General features: G+C 48.1%; 1 protein-coding gene across 2 annotated transcripts in view; it reads right to left on the bottom strand.

The window, feature by feature from the left end:
- Positions 1-17,627, bottom strand: part of LOC141925137 (uncharacterized) — a 46,730-nt gene extending 29,103 nt beyond the window's left edge. Inside the window, exon 1 of one of the 2 annotated variants that reach the window (XM_074828762.1) lies at positions 17,520-17,627. The gene's annotated coding sequence lies outside the window, so the exon portion shown is untranslated. The remainder of the gene's footprint in view (positions 1-17,519) is intronic. The other variant, XM_074828761.1, reaches the window with a different exon arrangement.
- Positions 17,628-22,470: the final 4,843 nt, after the last annotated feature.

The raw sequence follows: 22,470 nt of genomic DNA, 5'->3' as shown, positions 1-22,470 counted from the left end.
CTGACTTCTTGGGTGATATCAGAGCTGTGTTGGGACTATGGCTTTCTCTGGGGCTTGTTGGGCTGTTGGCTGAACCAAAACATAGCCATGGGGCCCACTCTGCTCTTCCCATTTTGGTGCAGTGTGACTGTACCCCTTGTCCAAGGTTGCTGCCTCAACCTGCCCTGCTGCCTGCCTTCCACCTCACCTTCCTTTCCAGAGACATCCGACTTTACTTGCTCTGTGACAAGGAGCTTTCTGAGCCCTTGAGTTTAGTGAGTATTACTTCCCCAGGTTAAACAGAAGAAAGAAACGTTCACATGGAACAAGAGAGTAGAAAATCAAGTTTTCAAATGTTCCATGCAGCAACCACTGCCAAGAGACCTTCCAGGATGTAGGAGGAAAGCAACTCAAGCCTGCCACAAGTGTCCTGACTTCTGAATGGCACACCACCCAAATGAGAGCCTTTGAATATTAACAATTTGCTTTAACAGATAAAGGGTAAAAATGTGTTTGCTGTCACTGCCTAAATCACAGAAAAAATGTGGCAGCCAATTAACTACTTCTGGATAATGCTTACCTTCATTAAACTTTCACATCCACTGAAAGAGAAAAAGGCTACATGCCTGTAAGAGACTGCAGTCAGAGTGGTAAATCAAGGGCCTCATGCTGCTATTACTCCCAGTCTTATAGATGATGGGTTCTTAACTCCAAAAATTGTTGTATCCCTTGTGGGCACATGCTGTGTTAGACTTAATCTTGACAGATAGCAAGGAATTGATCACAGAATTAAAAACATAACTGGTTGCTTAGTTACCAATGATCACTACACAGTTATATTTGCTGTGTGCAAACAGAGCCCAGTGCAAACCAATTATCCATCATTATGACTCTAAAAATGCCAATTTCAGAGAGCTGAAAACAACTATGAGCCAGGTAATAAAGGAAATTTGAGTAGAAAAATACAAATAATAATTGGGAGCCTTTTTTTTTTTTTTTTTTTTTGCTAAAAGTTCAAATAGCCATAATCCTGTGACTGAGGAAAGTAAATATATTGGTTTGGAAAAAAAATAGGATTCTTGTTTACTGGGAAAGTGAAAGCAAGTGTGTCATGTATAAACACTGGGATAATAGAAAGTAGTAAATAAAAATGGTAAGTTAAGAATTGCACAAAACTGATAAGAGGAAGAAGACACAGGGAGAATTAAAGAGCTTCAGGATTAATAATGGCATGAAGGAGCTGAAATACATTGGGTCCTAAAAACAGCATAGTGTCATTGCAAAAATGAAGTGCAGCTACAGTTCATAGCAGTGCCATAAATGTAGAATTAAGTAGAAAGCTACCTCTGTCAGCTGCTCAGCAATAACCGTCTTGGGAGCTCTGCAACATTAATCTGAGATGACTAATATAATTTTTTTTGTTTGGAAACATGAGATAAAAGTGGCCTTAGATTTAGGTCAGTTTGAAAAATACATTTCATAAGAGCAGCACATTCCTCTTGGTTGGGAACAGAAGCTAAGCTAAAGTAACTACAGAAAGGTGCATGATTTCATAGTGAAGACATTTAAGCTCTAGAACAATTTTCTGGGGGATGTGATGATTTGCGGTTATGGCTCGGGCACGGGAAACAGCCCTATGTCTGTGCGAGCCAGACTAGAAGAGCCAGCAGGTGCAACGGCTGCAGGGACCTGCCAATGTCCCTCCCACTTCTTGAAACACAGATATATGGATACTGCTATTTAACACACTGTGAGGAGTCACACTCTTATTTCTCACAGTTAGGTGCGCTATTCTTTCATGTTCCATCCCCAAAGATCAAATCATTGAATATCCCATAACTGTGACCTTCCTTTAGCAAGGTCTGTCTTTCATCTGTCAATCAAACTGAGCCCTGGTGCCAGGTCTGTGTATAAGCTGCTGTACTTGGATACCTTACCATGCACATTCACGACAGCATGCACCACATAGATGTTGGCAGGTTAGACACTCATGGGCTAACCCCTGCACTGAATTTACCATCACGGCTGTAAACAATTCATGCTCAGCATTGCTGGTGTCCAGCCTCTCTTCTTCTCAGCAGTTTATCTCCCCTCTCCTACAATACGGGACAAAAAAAAAAGCTACAGAGATTTCTACCTTCCTTGCATGTGCTGTAAAGTGCAGCTATGCTATATCTGATCATGCCCTCACAACAATTTAAGCTCTCTGAAGATAGGAATAGTCAGGGCTGGATGCAGCCACAGTAGAAATGAGTTTGGGCTGAACGCTCTGCTTCTCTCCAGTAAAAACTGCATGTCCTGTGTTACAGGAAGGATAAGGGCCATAAGTGTTAAATCCTCTACAAGACCTGGGTTGGAGAAATCCCCTGTCCTGAGTAACCTGCAGTTTACAGAGGAGGAGAGAAAGGAGGAAATAGGTCAGTCTGTCTTCTTTATGCAATGCAGCATAACATATATATTCTATAGGGGACATATAGCATCTTTTTGCCTTTGATTCCATTATGAGATTGGTTCTTATTTGGCCAGGAGAACAGAAGCAAAGAACAGACTGAGCAATTTTGAGGTTTATAGCAAATGAACAGAGACAAGTGTGTTCCTGTCTATTCAAGAGATATAAAGAAAGTGCTCATAGTGCTTCAGTCTCAGAAAGTATTTTCTGTGCTTGAGTTTGAGCAGAAGCTGAGGGAAAGATAGGTTACAACAGTCACCAGATCAACTTTGTGTTTACTGTGGCAGCTATTGCACTGTGAAGAAGTTTATCAGCAGCCTGGACAGGATGTATGCAGTGTACTGAGAGATGCTGCTTGCATATGTATTAATAGTTGTGCATGGCAATGGGTGAAATTGTTACATATAAGACTGATCCACACAGATGCTTACTAAATGGGATTGGTTCATAAACACCACAGTCTGCCTGCTCTGGAGAAATATTAGAGACCTAGGAACAATTTCATGAGAGTGAGTCTGTGCGAAAGATGGGAAGTGCCTCTCTCAGCCGCTGTGGTGTCCAGGCCATCTGTCTGAAGGGTTACACTCTGCCCTGGAGATAAGCATGTAGCAGCTGAGTCCACTTCTGAACAGGCAAAGCCATCTTCCCTGTGTAAAGACAGGGCTTTGTGACCTCCTGAGAGATGGGGGAATTCTGTTGCCCTTTCTGCCCACTATAGATGTACCCCAAATTAGCAGTGTCTGCTACTAATCTCTTGTTAACTATCAAGGCCCTCAGGTATGTAAACCTGGATGCAATGAAAAAGGCCCCAGGAAATAATGGGCTTACCTCATCATATCCCAGCTGGCAGCACTGCCAAGAACATGGTGGAAAACTTGATTTATTAAAATTAATGAAGGAACTGGCTAGTCTTGAATAATTCATTACATATCAGCTGCTGCTGAGGTAATAGGAGCTCAGCAAGATCCTCTTTAGCACTGCACAGTGCCTAAAATCTTTAAATAAAATGAAGTCAAAGATTGGCTAGTTAAAGATTGAAGGGCTTTCTCCATGTGAGAGGCCCTGAATCTTGTTGCTGAGGTCATCCAGCTGCCATCTGCCAAAATCGCCGAGGTCTCTCAAAGAGGCCAGCTAGCTAACATCACTGATTTTTGCCAGGGCACGAAGCATTCCGCCTCAGCCATCAACTTCTGCAGAATATAATGGCTCCATTTTTCACAACTGTTTCTGAAATCAAGTTTAGATTTCTATATTTACCATAAACTAGGGATGTCCAAGGGTGTTAGCTTGCTTTTCTGATCATTATATATGAAAATAAATCAGCCGGACATGCAAAGAAGTAGGCACTATCATCTGACTATGTAGATCTTAAGGTGTAACCTCTGCTGCTCCTCAGGGCTTTCATCAGCACCAGCAGAATCAAATTACCTACAGCCTGGACAGTGTCAGGGCTGGATTTTGGAAGCATGTCAGAAGCCCTGGGACAGAAGCCTGCTAACTTAATCTGGTGCCACTTGATGAAACAAGGGCTCTTTTTCAGCTCCGTTGAAGTCAGTGGTAAAACCTTTGATAAATGTGTAAAAGCAGCAGCAAAATCAGGCACAGTAATTAGATGGCTGATACGTCTCTGTGTGTCCTCCTGCAGAGGTCAGAGGAACTGTAGTTAATAAAGAAAGAGGAAAAACAGATAAATGCAATGAAGACCATCCTGCCTCCCAGCTGCTGGTATGGGGTCTCCTAAACACAAAACTCTCCACTAGCTAAAGACCCTCCCTGAAGTCCATCACCTCCTCTCTTTCCAACTGGTGATGATGGGAACTGGCCCCACAGGCCAACGCCGTGTCCAGTGATGGTCCTGTTCTCAGCTCCAGCTCTGGTTTGCATTGCCTTCCTGTGTCCCCCACTGGGCACCTAGGAATTTATGATGTACAGCAGCTCTGGATTGTATTAAGACAGTTGGACAAGACAGCCTTTGACTCAAGATCCTGATGAATAGGGAGAGATCCTGATGCCCTGTTGATTGCCTCAAGCCAGATTTTATTTCCAGATGCCATTCCTCCTTCAGCCAGAGCAGATGATTTTGGCCAGGTCACAGTGTCTGAAGTATTTTGCTAGAAGTACTCTATATAGGCAATTGGCATCATGAGACATTTCACCTAGCCCCAGGAGACTGCCTGTTTCCTCTCCTCTCCAAAAACACTGCTTCATCAATCACTTGTGAGAGTGTTTTAAGAATTAAAGCCAACTCCCCTTGCCTTGAAATGGAGGCAGCACTTTCTTCTCTTGCTGTCTGTTAACAGCCTCTCTGCAGGAGGTCACAGGACATTGATTTACACTCCTGAGCTTTTTGTGGTCATCGCTTAAGATAGGTTAAGATCATTTTGAGAAGTCACAATGTCAGTTTGTGACTTCTCACCCTGAAGTGTGTGAATGCAGCAGGTATTGTAACTCTCACAGCTGCAGAACGGGAGATGCTGTGAACAGGTTGTAACCTGGTAACATGTGAGACTGACATCTGGTCCCTGATCACCTGGAGTCCTCCCAGACAAGACACTTCAACTCCTGTGTTACAGCTCTGATATCTGTAAAAGGAGGTAATAAAACTACCTTCCAGCATCTGCAAGAACTAGACCCTTCCGCTCCTTGCAGTCTTTGAGCACCAAGGAAAGTTGGGTAAGGTTTCCTAAAACTGAAGTGCAATTATTTAGAAGTAACTGAACTCTGGGACCTGTGTTCAAGTGTAACAGCTCCAAGCGACTGTCTGAGCACAAGTTGGCATGGTTCTAACTATCTTGAAGGACACGGGCCTTTCTTGAAGGGAAGGCCCTTCTCAAACTGTAAGGAAATGCAGGTACGTGGGCAAGGACAGGACTGTGGTATCAAAGGACCAGCCCATGAAGCGTACATGCCTCTCTTTACACACCACCAGGCTAACTGTGTGTATGGTTGTGTCTCTGCAGCTGCTTTTGGCCTTTCACTATTGTTTTCTTCTCCTTTTCCTTCTTTCTGTCTCTTTCTCCCCCCCCTCCCCCCCCCTTTTTTTTTTGAACAGTCATCTGTTATCTTCTGGAAAGGGCATCTGACTAGTGATGATGTACAGTCGCCCTGGGAGCTGGTTTAGGAGGCATGGTGCCCCTCTGACTTGCCAGACAACAGCAGTTGCTATGGGGCTTCCTTTGCTTTGTTCCTTCAGAAGAGCAGTTGGTACTTACAGCATTATCTCTAAGCAAAGCCTCATCCCTGAGATATGCTCTCGTGAGAGTGCTTCAGGGAATTCCAACTGGGAGGTGAAAGTAAAGGATTTCATCATTTAAAAAAAAACCAAAAAAACCAAAAAAACAAACCCACAAAAACCACCACAAAACCTCAAAGAAATCCTGGAGGAAAGGCTGTTTCCTTCCAAGAGATTCTGTGAGGTAGAGACTGTAAGAGAAGTAGGGAAGCAAGAGTTTTACCAGCTCCAATACGATCCTATTTTTTTCAGGAAGATATTAAAAGTCCATTTCAATGCAAACCATTTTGGGGAAGGGTGGAGGCTCGAGCCTGACTAAACATTCACCCGGTTTTCACTTTCCCAGCCCAAACAGTGAAAAAAAGTTAGAGAAGGGCACAAAGCAGCCTAGTTCTTATTCCAGGCAGGGAGGAAGGCAAACTTGGTGTAAATCAAGAGTAGCACAAGTTAGATGCTTCTGTTGTTTGTTGGTTGTTTTTTTTTTAACCTAAAAGATATAAAATGGATGTAATTGAGCTGGCTAGGACTTTGGGAACACTGGTGTAGCTGGGCTGGGATCACAAAACAGTTTGTAAGTTGCCTGAAGAGACCACATTTGCTTCCTGGGGCACAACAGTAAGGGAACAGAAGGGCCCTTCTCCTTGTTCTCCCAGTTCTCCTCAGTGGTGTTGTGCTGAAGGCACACTCAGTGTCGCTGATGGGTGAGCCCAACTAAGTGTTAAACTTGGCTTAGTTTAAGGAGGAAAAGGAAAAAAAAAAAAGTTAAATGATTTTTTATTTTCTCTAAGGATATGGTGGAACTAAGCCAAAAATGTGTATTTGTACTGCTTCGCCTAAGGCAGCATAAGCACTTTCCTCTGGTGAATCACTAGGTCCCCAAAGCTTCTGCTCCTCCTACATGAATGCCAAGTATCCTGGGGAAATGCTGCCAGGCACAAGGACACCGTGACACTGCTGGGCTGATGCGTGATGCATGTCCATGGCTGACGGACTGCAGGATTCTGCCCCAAGCTCCCTAGGATGACAACATTTGGGATCTAATCCCCAGTATGACTTTTCACTGTGCCTCAATTTACCTCAGTTCTTCTGCCTAGTGCAATTTTCTGATCTTCCAAAAAAGCATCTTCCCAATCTGTTGCCCACTATCTCTCAGGAAGCTGATGACAGCAGTTCCTCACCGTTCAGGGCCAGCATGAGCAGGATGCTGGCAGGTAGGTGCACAGGATAGCTTTGGAGGTGAAGGAAGACAGATGCACAAAAGATTGTTGCCACCATGATGCTATGGACAAGTCACACACAGCAGGGTTTGGAAACAAAACTTCCATGAGATGGAGATAAGGGGGGCAGGAGTAAACCCACTCAGATAAATCTGAGGCTTCCTTGCAACCACAGCAGCCATGTTAACATGCACTAGATGAAGACCAGGCTCAACTGTTTTGATGTTAATTGCCTGCCTGCTTTAATTGGATATAGGCTTCTAAGTCCTAAAGTCAGCTGTGTGACAAGACAAACTGATATTTACCACTTATCTCCTTTATCTTGGCTTGCCCAGTACCGCATGGTCAGCACGTATGTTCCCACACATCAGAATTGTCCACAGAGTTGATGGATTTTTTTGCAAGAGGAAAAAGTAACATTTTACATCTGAAGTGACTGTTTGGACTCTGAGTTGAGGCAAAGCTACTCTGGCCTGAGTTCAGCTTCTGCTACAGGGAATGCCTCCAATGCACCCATAACCATCATCAGCAACCAGATAATAATCAGAGCTGCAGGGCTACTCATCGGCAGCACAGTGATGGCACTTGGATACCCAACAGCCTCTGACGATGTGACATTTGCATCACTCATGCAATGCAGTCAGTGTCCCTCTGGATTTGCTGAGGGACAGCTGGAGTGACACCCGGAGCTACAGGATTAGTTACCACAAAGCAGTGTTTTGAGCTGGGAGGTTGTGAGCATGGCTGAGAGTGAGGTAGCTTTCTAAGATGAGTCCTGGCACACTGGGCTTCTTGCTGCAGTCCATGCCAACTTCTGCCTTTCTCCTCCCTTTCTCCTTTGGCTCTTTGCTATCCAAGATGAGGTAGGATAGGAACACCAGAGGGGACAGAAAACACCCCCACTGCTTCTGAGCGCTGCACTGCCCCATGAGCTAATTTGATTAGGTGGAGCACCAGGTTTGCAGCCAGGCCCAGCAGGCCACCAGCATCCAGGAGCAGCAGGCTGTGTGGTGCAGAGCCAGCGTGTGGTTCCGAGCTAGGGCTGGCCCTGCGCTTGTGCCAATATACAGACACACCCAGCCTGACTTCACTGGGGTGTCTCTGAGCCCATGGAGCAAATGTGGCTGCAGGTTATCTTGCAGTCACCCCTGTTACAACTAGCAAGACATTGCCTCAGCCTCCTTATCTCAACCTCTGGTAGGGCTTTGTACTGAGAGAACTCAGGCTCTGTCCCCACCCTCATTACAGCTTCAGTGACGTAAAAGCAGAGGAAAAAAGACATGAATTACTCTGCATCAAGGAGTTCAGGGTCTTTCACTAAAGAAAGTGGGGAAGGATCCCTCAGTAGGGTGTAGTCTCACATCACAAGCTTTGCTGTCAGGTTCCCTCATTGGAAGGGAGGCCCTGAGGCTAAGAGTCTCCCTGCTTGCTCCACCACCCCATGGACAACTGGGCAGTAGTGTCCTCTACCATGTGCCCATCAGCCAAGCTTGGCACATGGGGACAGGGGCAAGAGGCTGGCCACTGCCTTGCGAAGGGGCTTCCTGGACAGGCGTGTGCTTTCAGGAGCACTGCTGGAAGACACCTCTGACTGCAGCTCTCCTCCCTCCTTGCAGGACAATTCCCTCAGTGAGGGCCACCCCTGTGTGCTGGGCCTAGAAGCAGGTTCATCTCCATCAAATGACCATAAACCTGTCCTCACACTCAGTGCATCAAACAGAAAGGAAGCTGAGAGACCTGGACTATTGCATATAAAGAAGCAGTACCATAGGCTCAAGTTTATCCTCAGTTACATGGATGTAAATAACCTGATCAGATGCAAGCAAAGGTACCTGATTTTGGCTACTGCTGGAGCAAGGAGGGCACTGTATGGGGTACAGTGCTACCAAGGGAAGCTACAGTGAAATCAGCCACCTTTTCGAGCCATTTACCACATCACAAGGCAGGATGAATCAATAATATGTATCGAGCTGCGAAAGTTAATCTGCATCCAGAGCATCATAACAAATTAAAAGGAAATAAAATCAGTACAATTCCACTGGCTCTCATTACTATCACAGTGGAGAGTAATTAAAAACCATGGGCCAAATTCAACGCTGGAAGAACTCTCTTGAAGCCAGAGGCACTGTACAAGGGCATTGTTTTTTCCAGATGCTATGTTTCAAACAGCAGCAGGAATGGCAAAATGGGCAGAGAGGATAGGGCAGGATAAGAGGGGAACCTATTTAGGAGCCAGGCATTCTGCTTCTTGCTCTTCCTCACCTGGAGTCATGCTGCTCACCTGCTGCTTTGGTACTTGATGGGGCTGAATCTCAGAAGCTCCAGGCATTTGTATGTGGGGCTCCTGCTCCAATTACAAGGCCTTCCCAAGCCAATACGCAACCGCCATTCATCAGCCCTGGCTAACAGCCCTGTCCTGCCTCTTCCTTGCTCCACTGCAGTACTCTGCTCCCTCTGAGCTCTCTCCTCCCCACTCCTCAGCACAGCCACCCCTAATACACCCTCTCTTCCTTACTACAGAAATTCCTTTCCCTACCACAGAGCACCCTCGGCTATCCTGTTGCCTGATGAGGCTCTCAACCCATCTTTCTGTGCTTTCCTATAAACTCCTTGTCCTTTGGCCCTCCCTGAAGAAGCAGCAGCTGAAGCAGGATGATCACCTGCCCCAAAGCCATAGCCACTTGCACTCCCATTACAGCTTTGATCCAGCCCTGCATGAATTATGAGCTAAAGCTGTGCTATGAAGCAGGGATTCAACTTGAAGCAGCACCTGCTGCCCACACCTTGGTACCCTGCCCCACGGGGCTCCGTCTCAGCTCAGCCCAGCAGCTGATGCCCATTTAGCAGAAGGAGAATGTGTGATGCACAGAAAGCACATCCCTCATCACCACCCACAGCACGGGGTCCAACTATCGGCACTGCAGCACAAGGTGAGAGCGCAGCCACCACACAGACACCCAGAGAGGCAGCTCATGGTGACACCGGCTGCTGACAGCCAGCGGGACTGGGGATGTGAATGCCAAAGCTTGGTTCACAGGGCCCAGGGGTTGGAAACAGCCATTAAAGGAGAGAGGCACTGGACAGAAGAAATCAGTCTGGGGAAGTCCTATACCTGTATCTAGCAAAAGATCAGATCTCAGCATTCTTGTCCAGTCTTCAAGTTTCTGAACCTCTTATCTCCTGTTACCACACCCTGTGCATGGCTTCCACCTATGGAAGCTATGCTGACATCAGCAACATTAGGCAGCTACTAAATACCATGCGTGGCAAACTCCAGTCTATACATGTACGTTACTGCTGAGGACTTTTACACATGGACACATTTACTATGCAATAACTATGATAATCTACAGAGATAATGCAAAGTAGATTGTTAATGCTATTTTACAAATTGGTGTAGTATGGTCCTGCAGGTAGAACCATGGACCGAGTTGTATTTCCAAAAATACCATGCTCTTGTTCACTGTCTGGAAAGGTGGACACCTCACTTGACCTAGCTGTGCCTCAATATGCCTTTCAAAAGTTCATCCACTCTACTAACACATATCCACCTCTGTAACCACGTTCAGATCCACCAATGAACAGCACAAAAGCCTCATTCTTAAAAGCATTCAGCGCCTATATTCATAGCCATATTATCACAGAATGTGCTACATCATTTCACAAAAAATAAGTGTTCACATCTTTCAAAATAATTCAGGAGGGACTGCAGAGACCCTCTGGAAATGTGCCCCTTATTTAAGTGCCTAGCTAGGAGCCAACCTCCCCCATTTCTCTAATTTTCATCTGAAAACAGCAGACCATCTCTCCCAGTCCAGAAAGACAGGACTTCTCTGCTAGGTCACCTTTTTAGCTAGCTCACTGAGAAAAGCAGCATGAGCTTTTGCTGTGTCATGCAAGCAGGTGCATTCACCTTGTCTACAGTGGGAGCGAAAGGCTAGGTCTTGTTCTGGGAGGAAAGCAGAAGGCACAACCAGGTAAGGGGAAGTGTTTCTTACACAGATCTTAAGAAGGGAAAGCATGCCTAAATTTTTCTCTTTATGGTGGGCTAGGAACATTATTTTTAATGATATACTATTTAGCATATATATATCATCCGCCTTTCCTATTACAACAACTTTGAGTTGATTTGTGTAGCATTTAGACATTCTCAAAGGGATTATTCTTTATGGTAGCATTAGCTTGAGGCATAACTGGAGTTTTGTCCTGAATATGACTTTACTCAAGAAGGACTGTGTTTTGACAGTCTTTATAAGAGGTGAGATACAAGTAAAAGTATGGTTCCTAATGCAATGAGGAAATAAAGTTGCTGACTCCCATCCCTCTGGACAGGCGAGAGGGAGTAGGAAGCTTCTTCCCATGGATGTCAAAAGCCATCCTGTACAAAAAAATCCAAGCTATGCACTAATACATACTGCACTGTCGTAAGCATGGAGGGGATGGCGGACATGGCTGTGGGCTATGCTACTGCCTGCACTCGCTTCTGGGCTGGACTAGCCCTGTTTTATGGATTTACTTCATGCTTCTGCTGTAATGAAGAAGAGCCTGAGGAGCGTGCCGAGAGCCAGAATAAAAAGTGTTGCAGAGTTACTGCTCTACTGTTTGCATGTGACCAGAAATAACAGAACACGGTAGATGAGCAATGACTGTGCCCCTTGGGGACATGGCTATATGGCCACCAGGTAGGACAGAACCTGGAATAAAGGGCAGAAGATCCTCCCTGAAAGACACAACCTGCTGTGGAGGCACTTTTGTATTAGGAAACTTGGTTCTCAGAGCCAGGAATGGGATGTCAGCTCTTCCCATACCTGCTGGAAGGTGTCCTGAGACTCAAGTGGTAGATCAAACAAGCAAGCTATGCACCTTAATCTTAAAAAGCTGATCAGCTCAGGGGCTGCTTATCAGAAGGCTTCCATAGCTTGCTCCTTCCTCTTCCAAAAAACAGATTTTATTTTCTTTTTTCTCCTGTGACTTTGGTTGATGTTTGTTCTCAATGATACTGAGCTTTCAGAGAAGCTGAACAAATGACTTGTGAGGTCTCCCCACTGCAGGTATGGCTTCTGCAACCATAAAGCACCGATCTTCAAAACCATGTCTAGCCCTTAAACTAGAAAGAGGACTGCGCTGCATTGGGGCTCACAGACAGGTTATCCTGTACTGCGGAAACCTGAACCCTGATTGTCCACAGAGAACAGAGCTGTTGCAACAGCTGTGGTAAGAAGTGGGGCACATCAGTGCAAAACAGTTAAGTACCGCAAACCAGGACTCCTGAGGGAGCGCTCTCAGATCCTCTTGTAATTGTGAGGTCTTGGTTCAGTTCAGGCCTGAGGTTTTTCCAGGTTAAACTACCACAGCATGGATTAGCAGCGAAACTGTATTGAACCTTTATGAGAAGCAGTTACCTCCCTGGCTCTTGAAAGGGACTTTCTTGAAACAGGTTTTTCAAGAGGGACCTCCTTGTGAAAGGGGTTGTTTCTGTCTACTCCTTGAAGCAGGCGGGAAGGATCAGCCACACCACCATGAGTGACAGGAGTACTTCAGCACAGAGGTGATTGATATCCCCAGGCACCGACATCCTGTTAGTCCAGAGGGCTCACCTTCAATCCAGTCCCAGTCACGGCAGGTGCTAATTCTGCTCCAGTCAAACTCTGAACCACTGCTTTGCCTCCAGACCTCTCTGCAGGGTGCGTTTATTGAGCGAGGTGTCTGAGATGCAAAGATCCTTAAGATGAGCAAGGACTTAATTAGAGGGAATGGTAGATGAGTTGTCCTTGAGACAAGCTACGAAGCCAGCAGATCAATCTGTCGCAGCAGCTCTGACTGGCTGTGACACTAGGAACTAACATGTATCACTTCTGCGCTAGGTCTGAATTGAGCTCTCTCGCCTCAGTGCCTGAGGATCTTTAATTCCCTTCTTCCTGGGGGAAGAACCTTGCATGAAAAGTTCAGCTGTGTGTACTCCAAGTCTTGTGAATCACTCGCTTGTGGTCAAAGCCACTGTCATCTTTCAGTTGCTAACTGGCCTCCTAAACATGCCTGCAGAAACAGTCAGATTACTCTGCTGCAAACAAATGAGTTTTGACAGGACACCACCAGCACTGCTCCCAGGCGCCGGCGAAGCCACAAGATGGGCTGCAGCGTGTCTGACTGGAGCAGCTCTAGCACTGCATCCACAGCTAGTGCAATGTCTGGCTGCTTCTGCAAGCACTGACAAAGAACCAAGCCTGTAAACTCCCACTAGCATCTGTCGAAGCTTCATATCCCAAAGGAAAAATGGATTTTTGCTTACACGTATCTTTAAGCATTTCAGCAGCAGAGAAGGCAAGGGCGTAGACACTCTCTCTATCTAAAAACACAAAGCCATGTTTTTTCTTTATAAGAAAAAAATTACTGCTGTTCCTTGACGGAACTGTCTAGGACAGGAGATGGAGAAAAATTTCAAAAGCTTTAGTTCCTTCAGTTCCTTCCTGAAAAGAAGTCTTTAGGACAGGTACCGTTTAATTCCCCATGGTTATTTCTAGAAGATGAGGGGATTGTCTCACAGCCAGGTTCTAAAAGGTCTGCAGAGGGCCCTGAGTTGTTATATGGCAAAATGAATATCAGCAGACAGTGGAGATTTTTTTTTTCTTTTTCCCCTTGAGCTTCACCTTGAAGCAGCTGTTAGCAAAGCTAGACAACTCCTCTGCCCATCAGTGTATTTAATACAGCCTTGGCAAAGGGACTGCAGTCTGTCATCTCATGAATATGGGAATTGCCTAATTCTTCAGCTATTCTTATTACCTCAGCCTGAGGGTCCCAGCTTTCCATAACTAATTCCTGAAACCACACACTTTCCACTGTCCTTGCTGTCCTTGAGCAGCAAATCGCTGCTCCTCATGTAACTGATGCTGTTGTCTGCTGTGGTGACACAGGTTTTCCCAGGGCCTTCCCTGAGCAGGGGTGGCACTGTGGGCAAGGCTACTGACCCCAGCACTCCTGTGCAGTTCCTGGAGCTACTCGCCCTCTGTTGCTGTAACTTACAGGAGGGTGTTTTGAAAATAAATGCTGCACAGCACTCTGCAGTGGCTCAGGGTTAGCTGACCAGCTCTGAAGCCTGGGCAGCAGGCTGGCAGCAGTAACACAATCCATCTCTGCAGCAGAGATTCCCTCACCCTGTTCCAACAAGCCATGGAGCTCCCTGTCTCCTTCTGCATCCTACCTTGACTCCCACAAAGTCGAGGGATTTGCAGTGCCTCCCACCTGTTGCTTCATTTTCCTCTCCTTGTCATGTATGTTCTCAGTCTACCTTCCCTCCCTGTGCCCATGCACCTGTTTTTTGCTCCGTCATTATTTTTCCTAATATCACTCACTGATCCTGCCAGCCCTGTCCGTCCTCCCAAGACTCAGAGCTAAAGCTGTTCCTGTGCCGGAAGGTGATAATGGCTGCCAGGAACCAGCTGTTAGCGCTGCTGCAAACCACAAAGCAGCTGGAAGCAGAGGCTGAGCGAATTATGAAGCACGGACTGCGAAACTTGTGGAGATTCTGGCCAGAAGTGCCTAGGTTATTCCCAGAGACAAATGGGTGCATCCTTTGAATGTTGGCAGGTGACATATGAACAGGAAAGTCACCAAGCTGTGGACAGTTTTACAATCCTGGCTGCATGTGATGCCTCCTCATCTCACAAACACCCACGACTGCTGCTGCCAAGCTGCTCTGGACAAGGAGAACGTGCTCATGTGCTGCAGTGGCAGCTGAGGAAATCTTAATGGTGGTTTCAAGGGCTAGATTCCTACAGAGCATAGACAAGTAAAAGCTCTTCTCAGAGGCCAAGAAGTAGCTACAGTAGCACAGGCTACTGAGTCAGGATCATGGCAGGGTGGAAGAAACCCGTAGAGTTCTTCCTGTTTCTTTTGCGATACAGGATTTTTTTCCCTAGAATTTGCCAAAAGGGTAACTGATTCAATGGTTAATAAAAACAGGGTTATGTCTTCTAGTAGTTCATTTCCTCTTCATGGTTAAAAACTGGCCCATACAGAAAGCACAGAAGGAACCACCTTGGAAGTCCATGGTTTTGTAATCAGAACCTCCCTTTCAATTAGTCATACTATAAGGCTGTAAATACAATAATTCCATCAATACTATGGAGCAGTCATGTTGCATTTGTATTAACATAAACAAGTGCTAATGTGCCATAGAGCTAATCTGATATGACAGTAATTGGCTGATGCCCAGCCATGGAGGCCCTGGAGCTACGCTCGCTCTCTCTTCTCTGAAAGAATGGTCCTCTGAAACACTGGAAAGGCAGCAAATTGTGATACCATATCTTGCCTGTCAGCAATGAATGATGCTTCTCGCAACTGCAGCACCAAGGTGTTTGGGGTGGGGGGTTTGTTTGTTTGGGAGGCAGGAGTGTATTCAAAGTGGAACTTGATCTCCTACAAACTTAAATATCAAGAAATCAGTATTTCCAGAACACCTTGTAAGACCTGATCAGACTCGGCAAGCACCCAATGGATATTAAACCCAGAAAAGCCATAAAATCATTCAGTCTGCTCCTTTCCCTTCCCTCTGTGACTACTGGGAGCTATACATCATCACCTAGTCTGCAGTAGGCTTTTCTTACACCTATGAAGCTTAAGAAGCTTAAAACTTTGTAAATGTTTTGGGGGCTACTGTTGTTTTCTGCAGTGCTTTACAGACAGGGCAGCAAGACTTAAACCTGAGACTGCAGCTGGGGTTCTCTGTTAAAGGCTTTAAAGAAGATCAACATAAGCAATGCCTAAGGATGAAAACACAGCCCACCTCCTGTCTGGGCCATGAAAGCAAGTGGACAGACTCAAAAACAGGCTAGGGATCAGGAGTCTTCTGGGTTACAGTCACAACAGGATGCACTTATTTTGCTTTTGGAAATACACCCTTCAAAGAGACTCTTAGTGAGGGAGGCTGTCAAAGAAGTCATGGCAGATATCTAGGCTTTCTGTATTTGGCTCATCAGTTCTGTGCATGCTTTGCTGTCTGCCTGTACAATGCCTCACCTAATACACCCTCATACACAATGCAGCCCTTAGGTTCTACCCCAGTACAAACCAAAGAACAATCAGAGACTCGTCTTAATCAGAAACCATTCTTCTCAACAGTATGGCACTCAGGGCACGTAATTTTTGGCACTATGCAAGAGCAGTATCTCAAAATTCCAAAGCATAGCCTGTCAGTGCCCAAAACAGCTCCTGGAGCAGCCAGTGAAATTAAGAGAATTTCATTAGAGGAGGTGGGAAAGAGCACCCTGATCAGAGAATTTAGGATCTGTGAGATGATGGCTTAGGTTCTGGATCTGACTTAAATCTTTCTAGGTCTCTGATCTGCTCCTCCATCTGTAAAATGGGATCAATAAAACCTCCCCGACTTGCAGCAGGGCTCCCAGTCTTAACTTATGTCTGTGAAGCATTTTGAGAGCCATGAATGAAAGAAACCATTACCAAGCCCTCAGGCCATACTATAATACCAACAAACAATGCAGAGTTGTTTATAATGCATTTCAGTACCACAATGACTAGGAAATGAGGGAAGGCAAAACTGTAGATGCACCCAGCGCTTCTTTGCTGCAGTGTAAATAAAAATGGTAGGAGCGGGTTTTATATATTTCCCTCCGGGGAATTCTGTTGTAGCTACTATTTTCAATAATGCAGTAAAACTTCTGCTTCTATGAATTTAAATAGATGCCCCTGGAAATAGCTCAGGTATCAAAACCTATTATGAATTTGGGCAAATGCATCCTGGAGTTGAAAACGTTATGAATCACATGGAAACGAATTAAGAAATGACTCACTTGCACCCCGCAGATTTAGAGCTAGGTGCTGCTCAGCCCCCCCCCCCTTACAACAATTGAGCTCAGGCTAATACCGTACGGACACACAGCATTCCACCTTGTATAGGACAAAAGCCCCTAGGCAGCTGAAAGGCTCTAACCTGCCAATTTGCAAAGTTGTTTCTGCGGTTGCCGGTTTGGGGCCCGGAGAGATGAAGCCGGGGGGCTCATCCGAAGCCCTGCGCGGCGAGAGCAGCAGCCTCCAGCCCGGGCGAAGCGCCTGCCCAGGGCAGAGCGCCTCAGCCCGCCCTGCTGCGCCAAGAGCCATCGCTAAGGGCTGCAAGTGAGGAGCTAGCAAGTGCAGGGGCTGGGGGCAAGCGGGTCCCCCAGCAACGAGCAGGTGTCAGCCGGGAAAGGTGTGGAAGGGTTTGGGAAGCGTGTTGCATCCCCCCCCCCCCCCCGCAGCGCTCCCCGGGCTGGGCGCGGAGCGAGCGGCTGCACCCGAAGGGCCCCGCCGGGTCAGGCACAAGAGCCCGAGGAACGAGCCCCAACGAACAAATCAATCCATAAAGGGCTGCGCTGCGTGTGCCACCCCCAGAGAGGGGCAGAAGCCGGGCAGAGGCAGGGAGGCCACCGCCAGCCCCGCAGCCCTCCCCGGCGCGCAGCCATTTGCCTTTGTTGCAGCCCCGCGCCCGCAAGGTGCGGCGCCGGGCCGGAGCCCGCGCCCCGGGTCGCTCCCCCCTCAGGAGAACGGCGCTGGCAGCGCGGCGGAGGGCAGAGACGCCCCGCGGGAGCGGCTGCCGGGAGGGACCCCCCCTCCTCCCCCCGTGGCACCCCGCCACCCCGCACCCACCTACCTGCGGAGCCCGCACGGGTCGCGTCGCCTCCCGCCTTTGTTGTGCATGCCGCGGCAGCGCCGAGCCGCCGCCTGCCCGCCCGTCTGTCCGTCCGTCCGTGCCTTCTGCGCCCGCCGAGCCGCAGCCAGGCCCCGGCTTAGCCCGTCGCCACGGCAACGGCGGGCGCGCGGCGGCGGCGCGTGCGGCGCGGGGGGGTGTCTAACGGCCGCGGGGCCCCACCCGCCGCGCGCCCGGGGCGGGGGATGGCAGTGAGGGGGGACGGGCAGCGGCTGCGGGGACAGAGCCGGGTGTCCCCGCGGGGCGTGAGGCGGGTGCCGGGGGTGGCGGCCCCTCAGCCTCGGCTGTACGGGCCAAGCCGAGCTTTGCTGAGGGCTGGGTGAGCGCCTGCGCTGCGGGGAGGGGAGGGAGAGGGTGGCGGCCCTGCCAGCCCCTCGCCGGACCCGGCGGCTCCCGCGGGTACGGCCGGCGGCTCCCCCACCCGCCGCGGCCGGGACGGGGAGCAGGAGGCGGCTCGGCCCGGCAGCCGCCCGGCCCTGCCTCGCCTAGCCCAGCGTGCCCGGCCGCTCCCGGGCCGGGCTGGGGTTAGCTCTCGGCTTCCCCTTACGGTGCCTGGGATCCCTCATTGCCCATATCCAGTAGCTTTCCTTAGACTGGCCGCCTCGGAAGCCCCCAAGATCTGCTCACAGACTGCACGCTTTTGTCCTAAAGCAAGCACGGCTCTGGTGACTTTCGTGACTAATTCCCGGATCAGCCTTCACAGGGTTTTACGTGTGACGGGCAGTCTCCCTGGAACCAGCGCAGCTGCTCAGAGAATGGAGCCAAGGCTGTGGTAATGCCTCTGGTTTTCCCCGCTCCTGAGCATAGAAATGAGTTGTATCCTGCATTTGCAACTATTTTAATTCACCATTCATTTTAGGGGCAGCAGTGCCAGCCTGAACACCTCTTCCCTTTCAGACAGTAAGGACTTGGCAAACTCGATGGTTGCTTTCATTGTTTCAAGGATTAAAATGTTGCACTTCGCTGGCTCTTATCGTGTAATGCTGGATTGAGCTGGGTCGTTTTATCTGTCTTGTATGTGTGTGTGTTCATTTTGTTCCAAACAGGCAGGTTCTGGATTGGTGAGACGTGTTAAATGAAGTTTCCCTGATTGCAACTGCTCACTTTCATGGGTTTTATTAAGTGATCAAGCATAGGTAAAGACATTGTTTCTGTTTGAGGATGTAATTAAGTAGAGAAGAACTAAATTCTGCAGAGAAAAGCTGAATTCAGAGAGAAAGCAATAGCATGGCAACCCTGAGCTCTTTCTGTGTGTTCAACACCTGATTATACAATTTATTTTTTTTCTGGGGCCTGTCAAACTCCCATTTCACCTTAGTAGAAAGGGATTTCAGTGGCACTGGGGTCACAGCACCCTCCACTGAAGGCTCTTAAGTTACAACGCAACATATGAAACCTCCTCAGTAAGCTTCATCTGAGAGAGGAAAAGACAGAGCCAGAGACAGAATGTGATCAAGGTCACCAAGGAGTTTGTCAGCACAGCTGGGAAAAATTGCCAGAGCCAGGGTGTCCTGACCTTGATCCTCACCTGCCAAACTTTGACCTTCTGGCCTCAGGCAGCAGCCGGCGTGAGCCCAGCCCTGCCCTGGGGGAGGGCAGGGGAGAGGGGACAGGAGGCCCCCGGCCTTTAGTTCCCCTGCTGGGTAAATCTGGGCCCGTATATTGCTCATTTAGTAAACAATCTCCTTATGATAGTTTTTCACTATATGCAAGGATGCCTGGAGGATGACCCGGTGTTACTGAGCTATAAAGAAGGATAAGGAGAACTTGGAGCCCTATTGCGATGATCTTTGCAGTCCCCCTGCAAAGAGCTGCCACCGTTTCTGATGTATGCTAATTTATAAATAGCCCTGATTCAGCTACTTGGAGGAAGCTTTCATTTCTCCTCGTGCTTGATGTACATGATACTCTGCAGTGGAGAGCAGATGTTTGTACCAGATTCCGCGCCCATGGAAATCAGCAATAGAAGACTCAGAGGCAAGAGGTGAAACAGCATCAGGGTTATCTCCTGTCCTCGGCTCAGAGCTCCTGTTACAGCCAGTCGGAAAGGGCAGGAGACGCCCTTGGACTTAGCAGCGTAGCCTCAAGCGCATGCCTGTGTCTGCTGGAGACGAGCATCCTGTTGTTTGCCGAGTCCAGTTACAGCTAAAGCTGGAAAAAAAAAAAAGTATCTGTCTGCATAAACAGGAATTTTCCTCAAAGCAGAGGACACTGCTTTGTCTCCAGCTCTGAAAGGGCTAATTTTTTGTTGTTGTTCCTTTTGCTGCCTTCTTCCTGCTCCATGACTCTGGTGGTACCTTCAGCAGAAGAACAGTCACTGTCCCTTCTTTTTTATCCACATCCATCAGAGGATTTTGCTTTCCAGATTGTTTGCTGCTGCTGAAGCTGTAGCAATAACGCTCCTGTACAGCTTTACTTAAGGGAGGGAAGAAACAAAACCACATGACAAATAGGTCCAATTTATCACAGCAACAGAAACCTGCAATTCAGCTAAATCGCCCCCACAGGCCAGCTTAGACAGCGTCAATATTTAATGACCCGGGTGCCGCTGCCTTCACTTCACCTCTGCCCCCCCTCACGTCACAGCATGCCCCCCAGGTTTGTCACTCCACCCGTGGGGGAGGGCACCCCACGCTTCCCTGGTGAGCGGGGTCTGTCTCCAGGCTGCCTGGGCAGGCCTGTTAGCTCTCCAAAGTGGTGCAGCCCGGACCTGCTGGCCACAACCAAATTCTGCTCCGTGTCCTATGTGGCTGGACCACCTGTGCTGCACGTTTATGTAAGAGGGCCCAGCTTTGTGAGTGTGCCTGTGGCAAGCAGACAAGTGGGAGCATGACTGAACCCATCTCAGCTCAGGGCCTCTCCTACAGCCTTTTTTTGGGTGATCATGTAACCCAGACAGGACTGTTCACCTGGTAGTAGGCTGGAGGTGGTTTCTGTTCAACTGTCTACATCTGTCCCCATTGTTCAGGCAGAAGTATTTAATCCCAGAAGGAGCTGCAGTGAAATAAATCACCAGCATGTCCTGCACGTGGCACAGGAGAACCTGAAAGGAGGATGAGCCAAGCCATGCCAAATCCCTCCCCTGCCATGAGCAAGGCAGGGCAGCAAGGGAGCTCGGGGATCTCTTCTGGAGGGCCCAGGCTCCAAGCCGGCCACAGCAACTGGCATCCCAGAGCATCTCCCAGCTCCGCCCTGGCATGCTGCAGCGGCTCCTTTCTGGCTTGCTCTGCCTGGGACAGCAATGGGAATAAGTGACAGGTTATAGTGCTATAGATGGCCATAGGCACATTCCCTCATGGCTCTTCTTGCCTCAGTTTCCCTGGTCTGTAAAATGGAGATGACTGAGATCTCTTGGTGATAAGCACAAAAAGTAAGAAGAGGCATTTTTATTATTTTTACTTACCAGGGCAGTGGTGGTGCCGGGGAATTTGTGCTGATGAGCTGGTAATAAATGACCCAGCAACTTGAATTCCTCCAGCAAGACTGCACTTTCCACCAGGCTCTCTGTTCACTTAAAAAACCCCATTATCCAGCAAATTGCATATTCCAAAGGGGGAGTTCATTATCCACTGCAATGGCAGTGAGTGGCAGAGACCATTACAATAAAGGGCTTTTTGCTAAAATGGCTCTAGAATGCACTTGGTATTTAACACTGGCCAGGGGGGCTCATCTCTATCCATAAAATACATTAAGCAAAGCACCTTTGTGAACAAAGCTGTTATAAAGAGGGTGATTAGGAATATACATAACAGCAGAGGCTGCTGTCTCAAAATAGTTTGGGTCAGTGGCTGCACAGCAGAGGGGACTATGATGCACACAGAGGACTCTGGTATCTGCGAGGAGCAGCTGGCTTGCTGCAGTCCGTCCAGAGACGCTGGGCCTCTTCCAGCGCCAGAGCTTGGCAGCTGCTGGGGGGTAGCTTCCATCCCCCGGGGCGCTTGGTCACTGCCCCCCAGCCCCTCCACTCTGGTGGTTGTAGGGCACCTGCCTTGTTACGGGCCTAAAACTAACAGCAGAGCTGTGCAGAATAATATGTAATTCAACAGACACATCCAAGTGCCCTGGCAAATACTTTAACAGATTGTTCCACCAGTTAACTCTCCAGGAAAGGAACTGAGAGCCAATTCAATGCCTTCCAAATCACAGCTCTGTTAAAAAAATTAACATAGATCACAGCTCTTCCTCTTGGCAGCTGTCCAGTTATTAATTTCAATGTATCAGCTGCATCTGAATGGGCTTGGGCTTCTGCCCACTATTTCTATTTATTTGTTTTCCATTCATCTCCACTAAAATTAAAACTTAAAACCTTCTAGAGAGAATCGAAAACAAACATGCCGAACCAGTATTGTTGCCCACATACAACTGGCAGAAATCACTGCGCTTGTTCCTCCTATGCAGTGAGGTAAGATCGAATTCTTAAGATTCTCTGGGCCTCTCACCTAAAAAATAGCGCAGGCATCTACGGCACTAGCTGCAGCCTTGTGTTCTCCCTGCTTTCTGGGCACATCAGTAAGCAGCAGCCTTCGGCCCTTGACTGCAGGTTTTGACTGTGTACTGGGTCGCAGTGACTGCAGAGGCCCCGTGCTGGAGACCTTTCTGGATTAAGCAGCATCTGTGTGGTTTAAGAACACAGAGCTGATGGTCCAGATGGTCATACTGGGGCTACAATCCCATATAACAGTTTAGACTGCACCCACGTGACAACACACTGCATTGGCTGTGGAAAGAACTGCATGCTTTTAAAGGAAAATCTATAATCCAAGAATATTGACATTTTTTTCCTCCCCTTGCTTTTTCCCTTGTTGCAATCAAGAGGCTCGTGGAGGTTCCTCAGGCCAAGCTTTGCCTGTGCTAACTGGAGTGAGCTGTTCTACCCTGCCATAAGCACCCAGCC

Source organism: Strix aluco, chromosome 6 (assembly GCF_031877795.1).
Source record: "Strix aluco isolate bStrAlu1 chromosome 6, bStrAlu1.hap1, whole genome shotgun sequence".
In the NCBI taxonomy this organism is placed as follows: domain Eukaryota; kingdom Metazoa; phylum Chordata; class Aves; order Strigiformes; family Strigidae; genus Strix; species Strix aluco.
The sequence above is the reverse complement of the archived record's forward strand: the minus strand, read 5'-3'. Positions and strand labels throughout refer to the sequence as shown.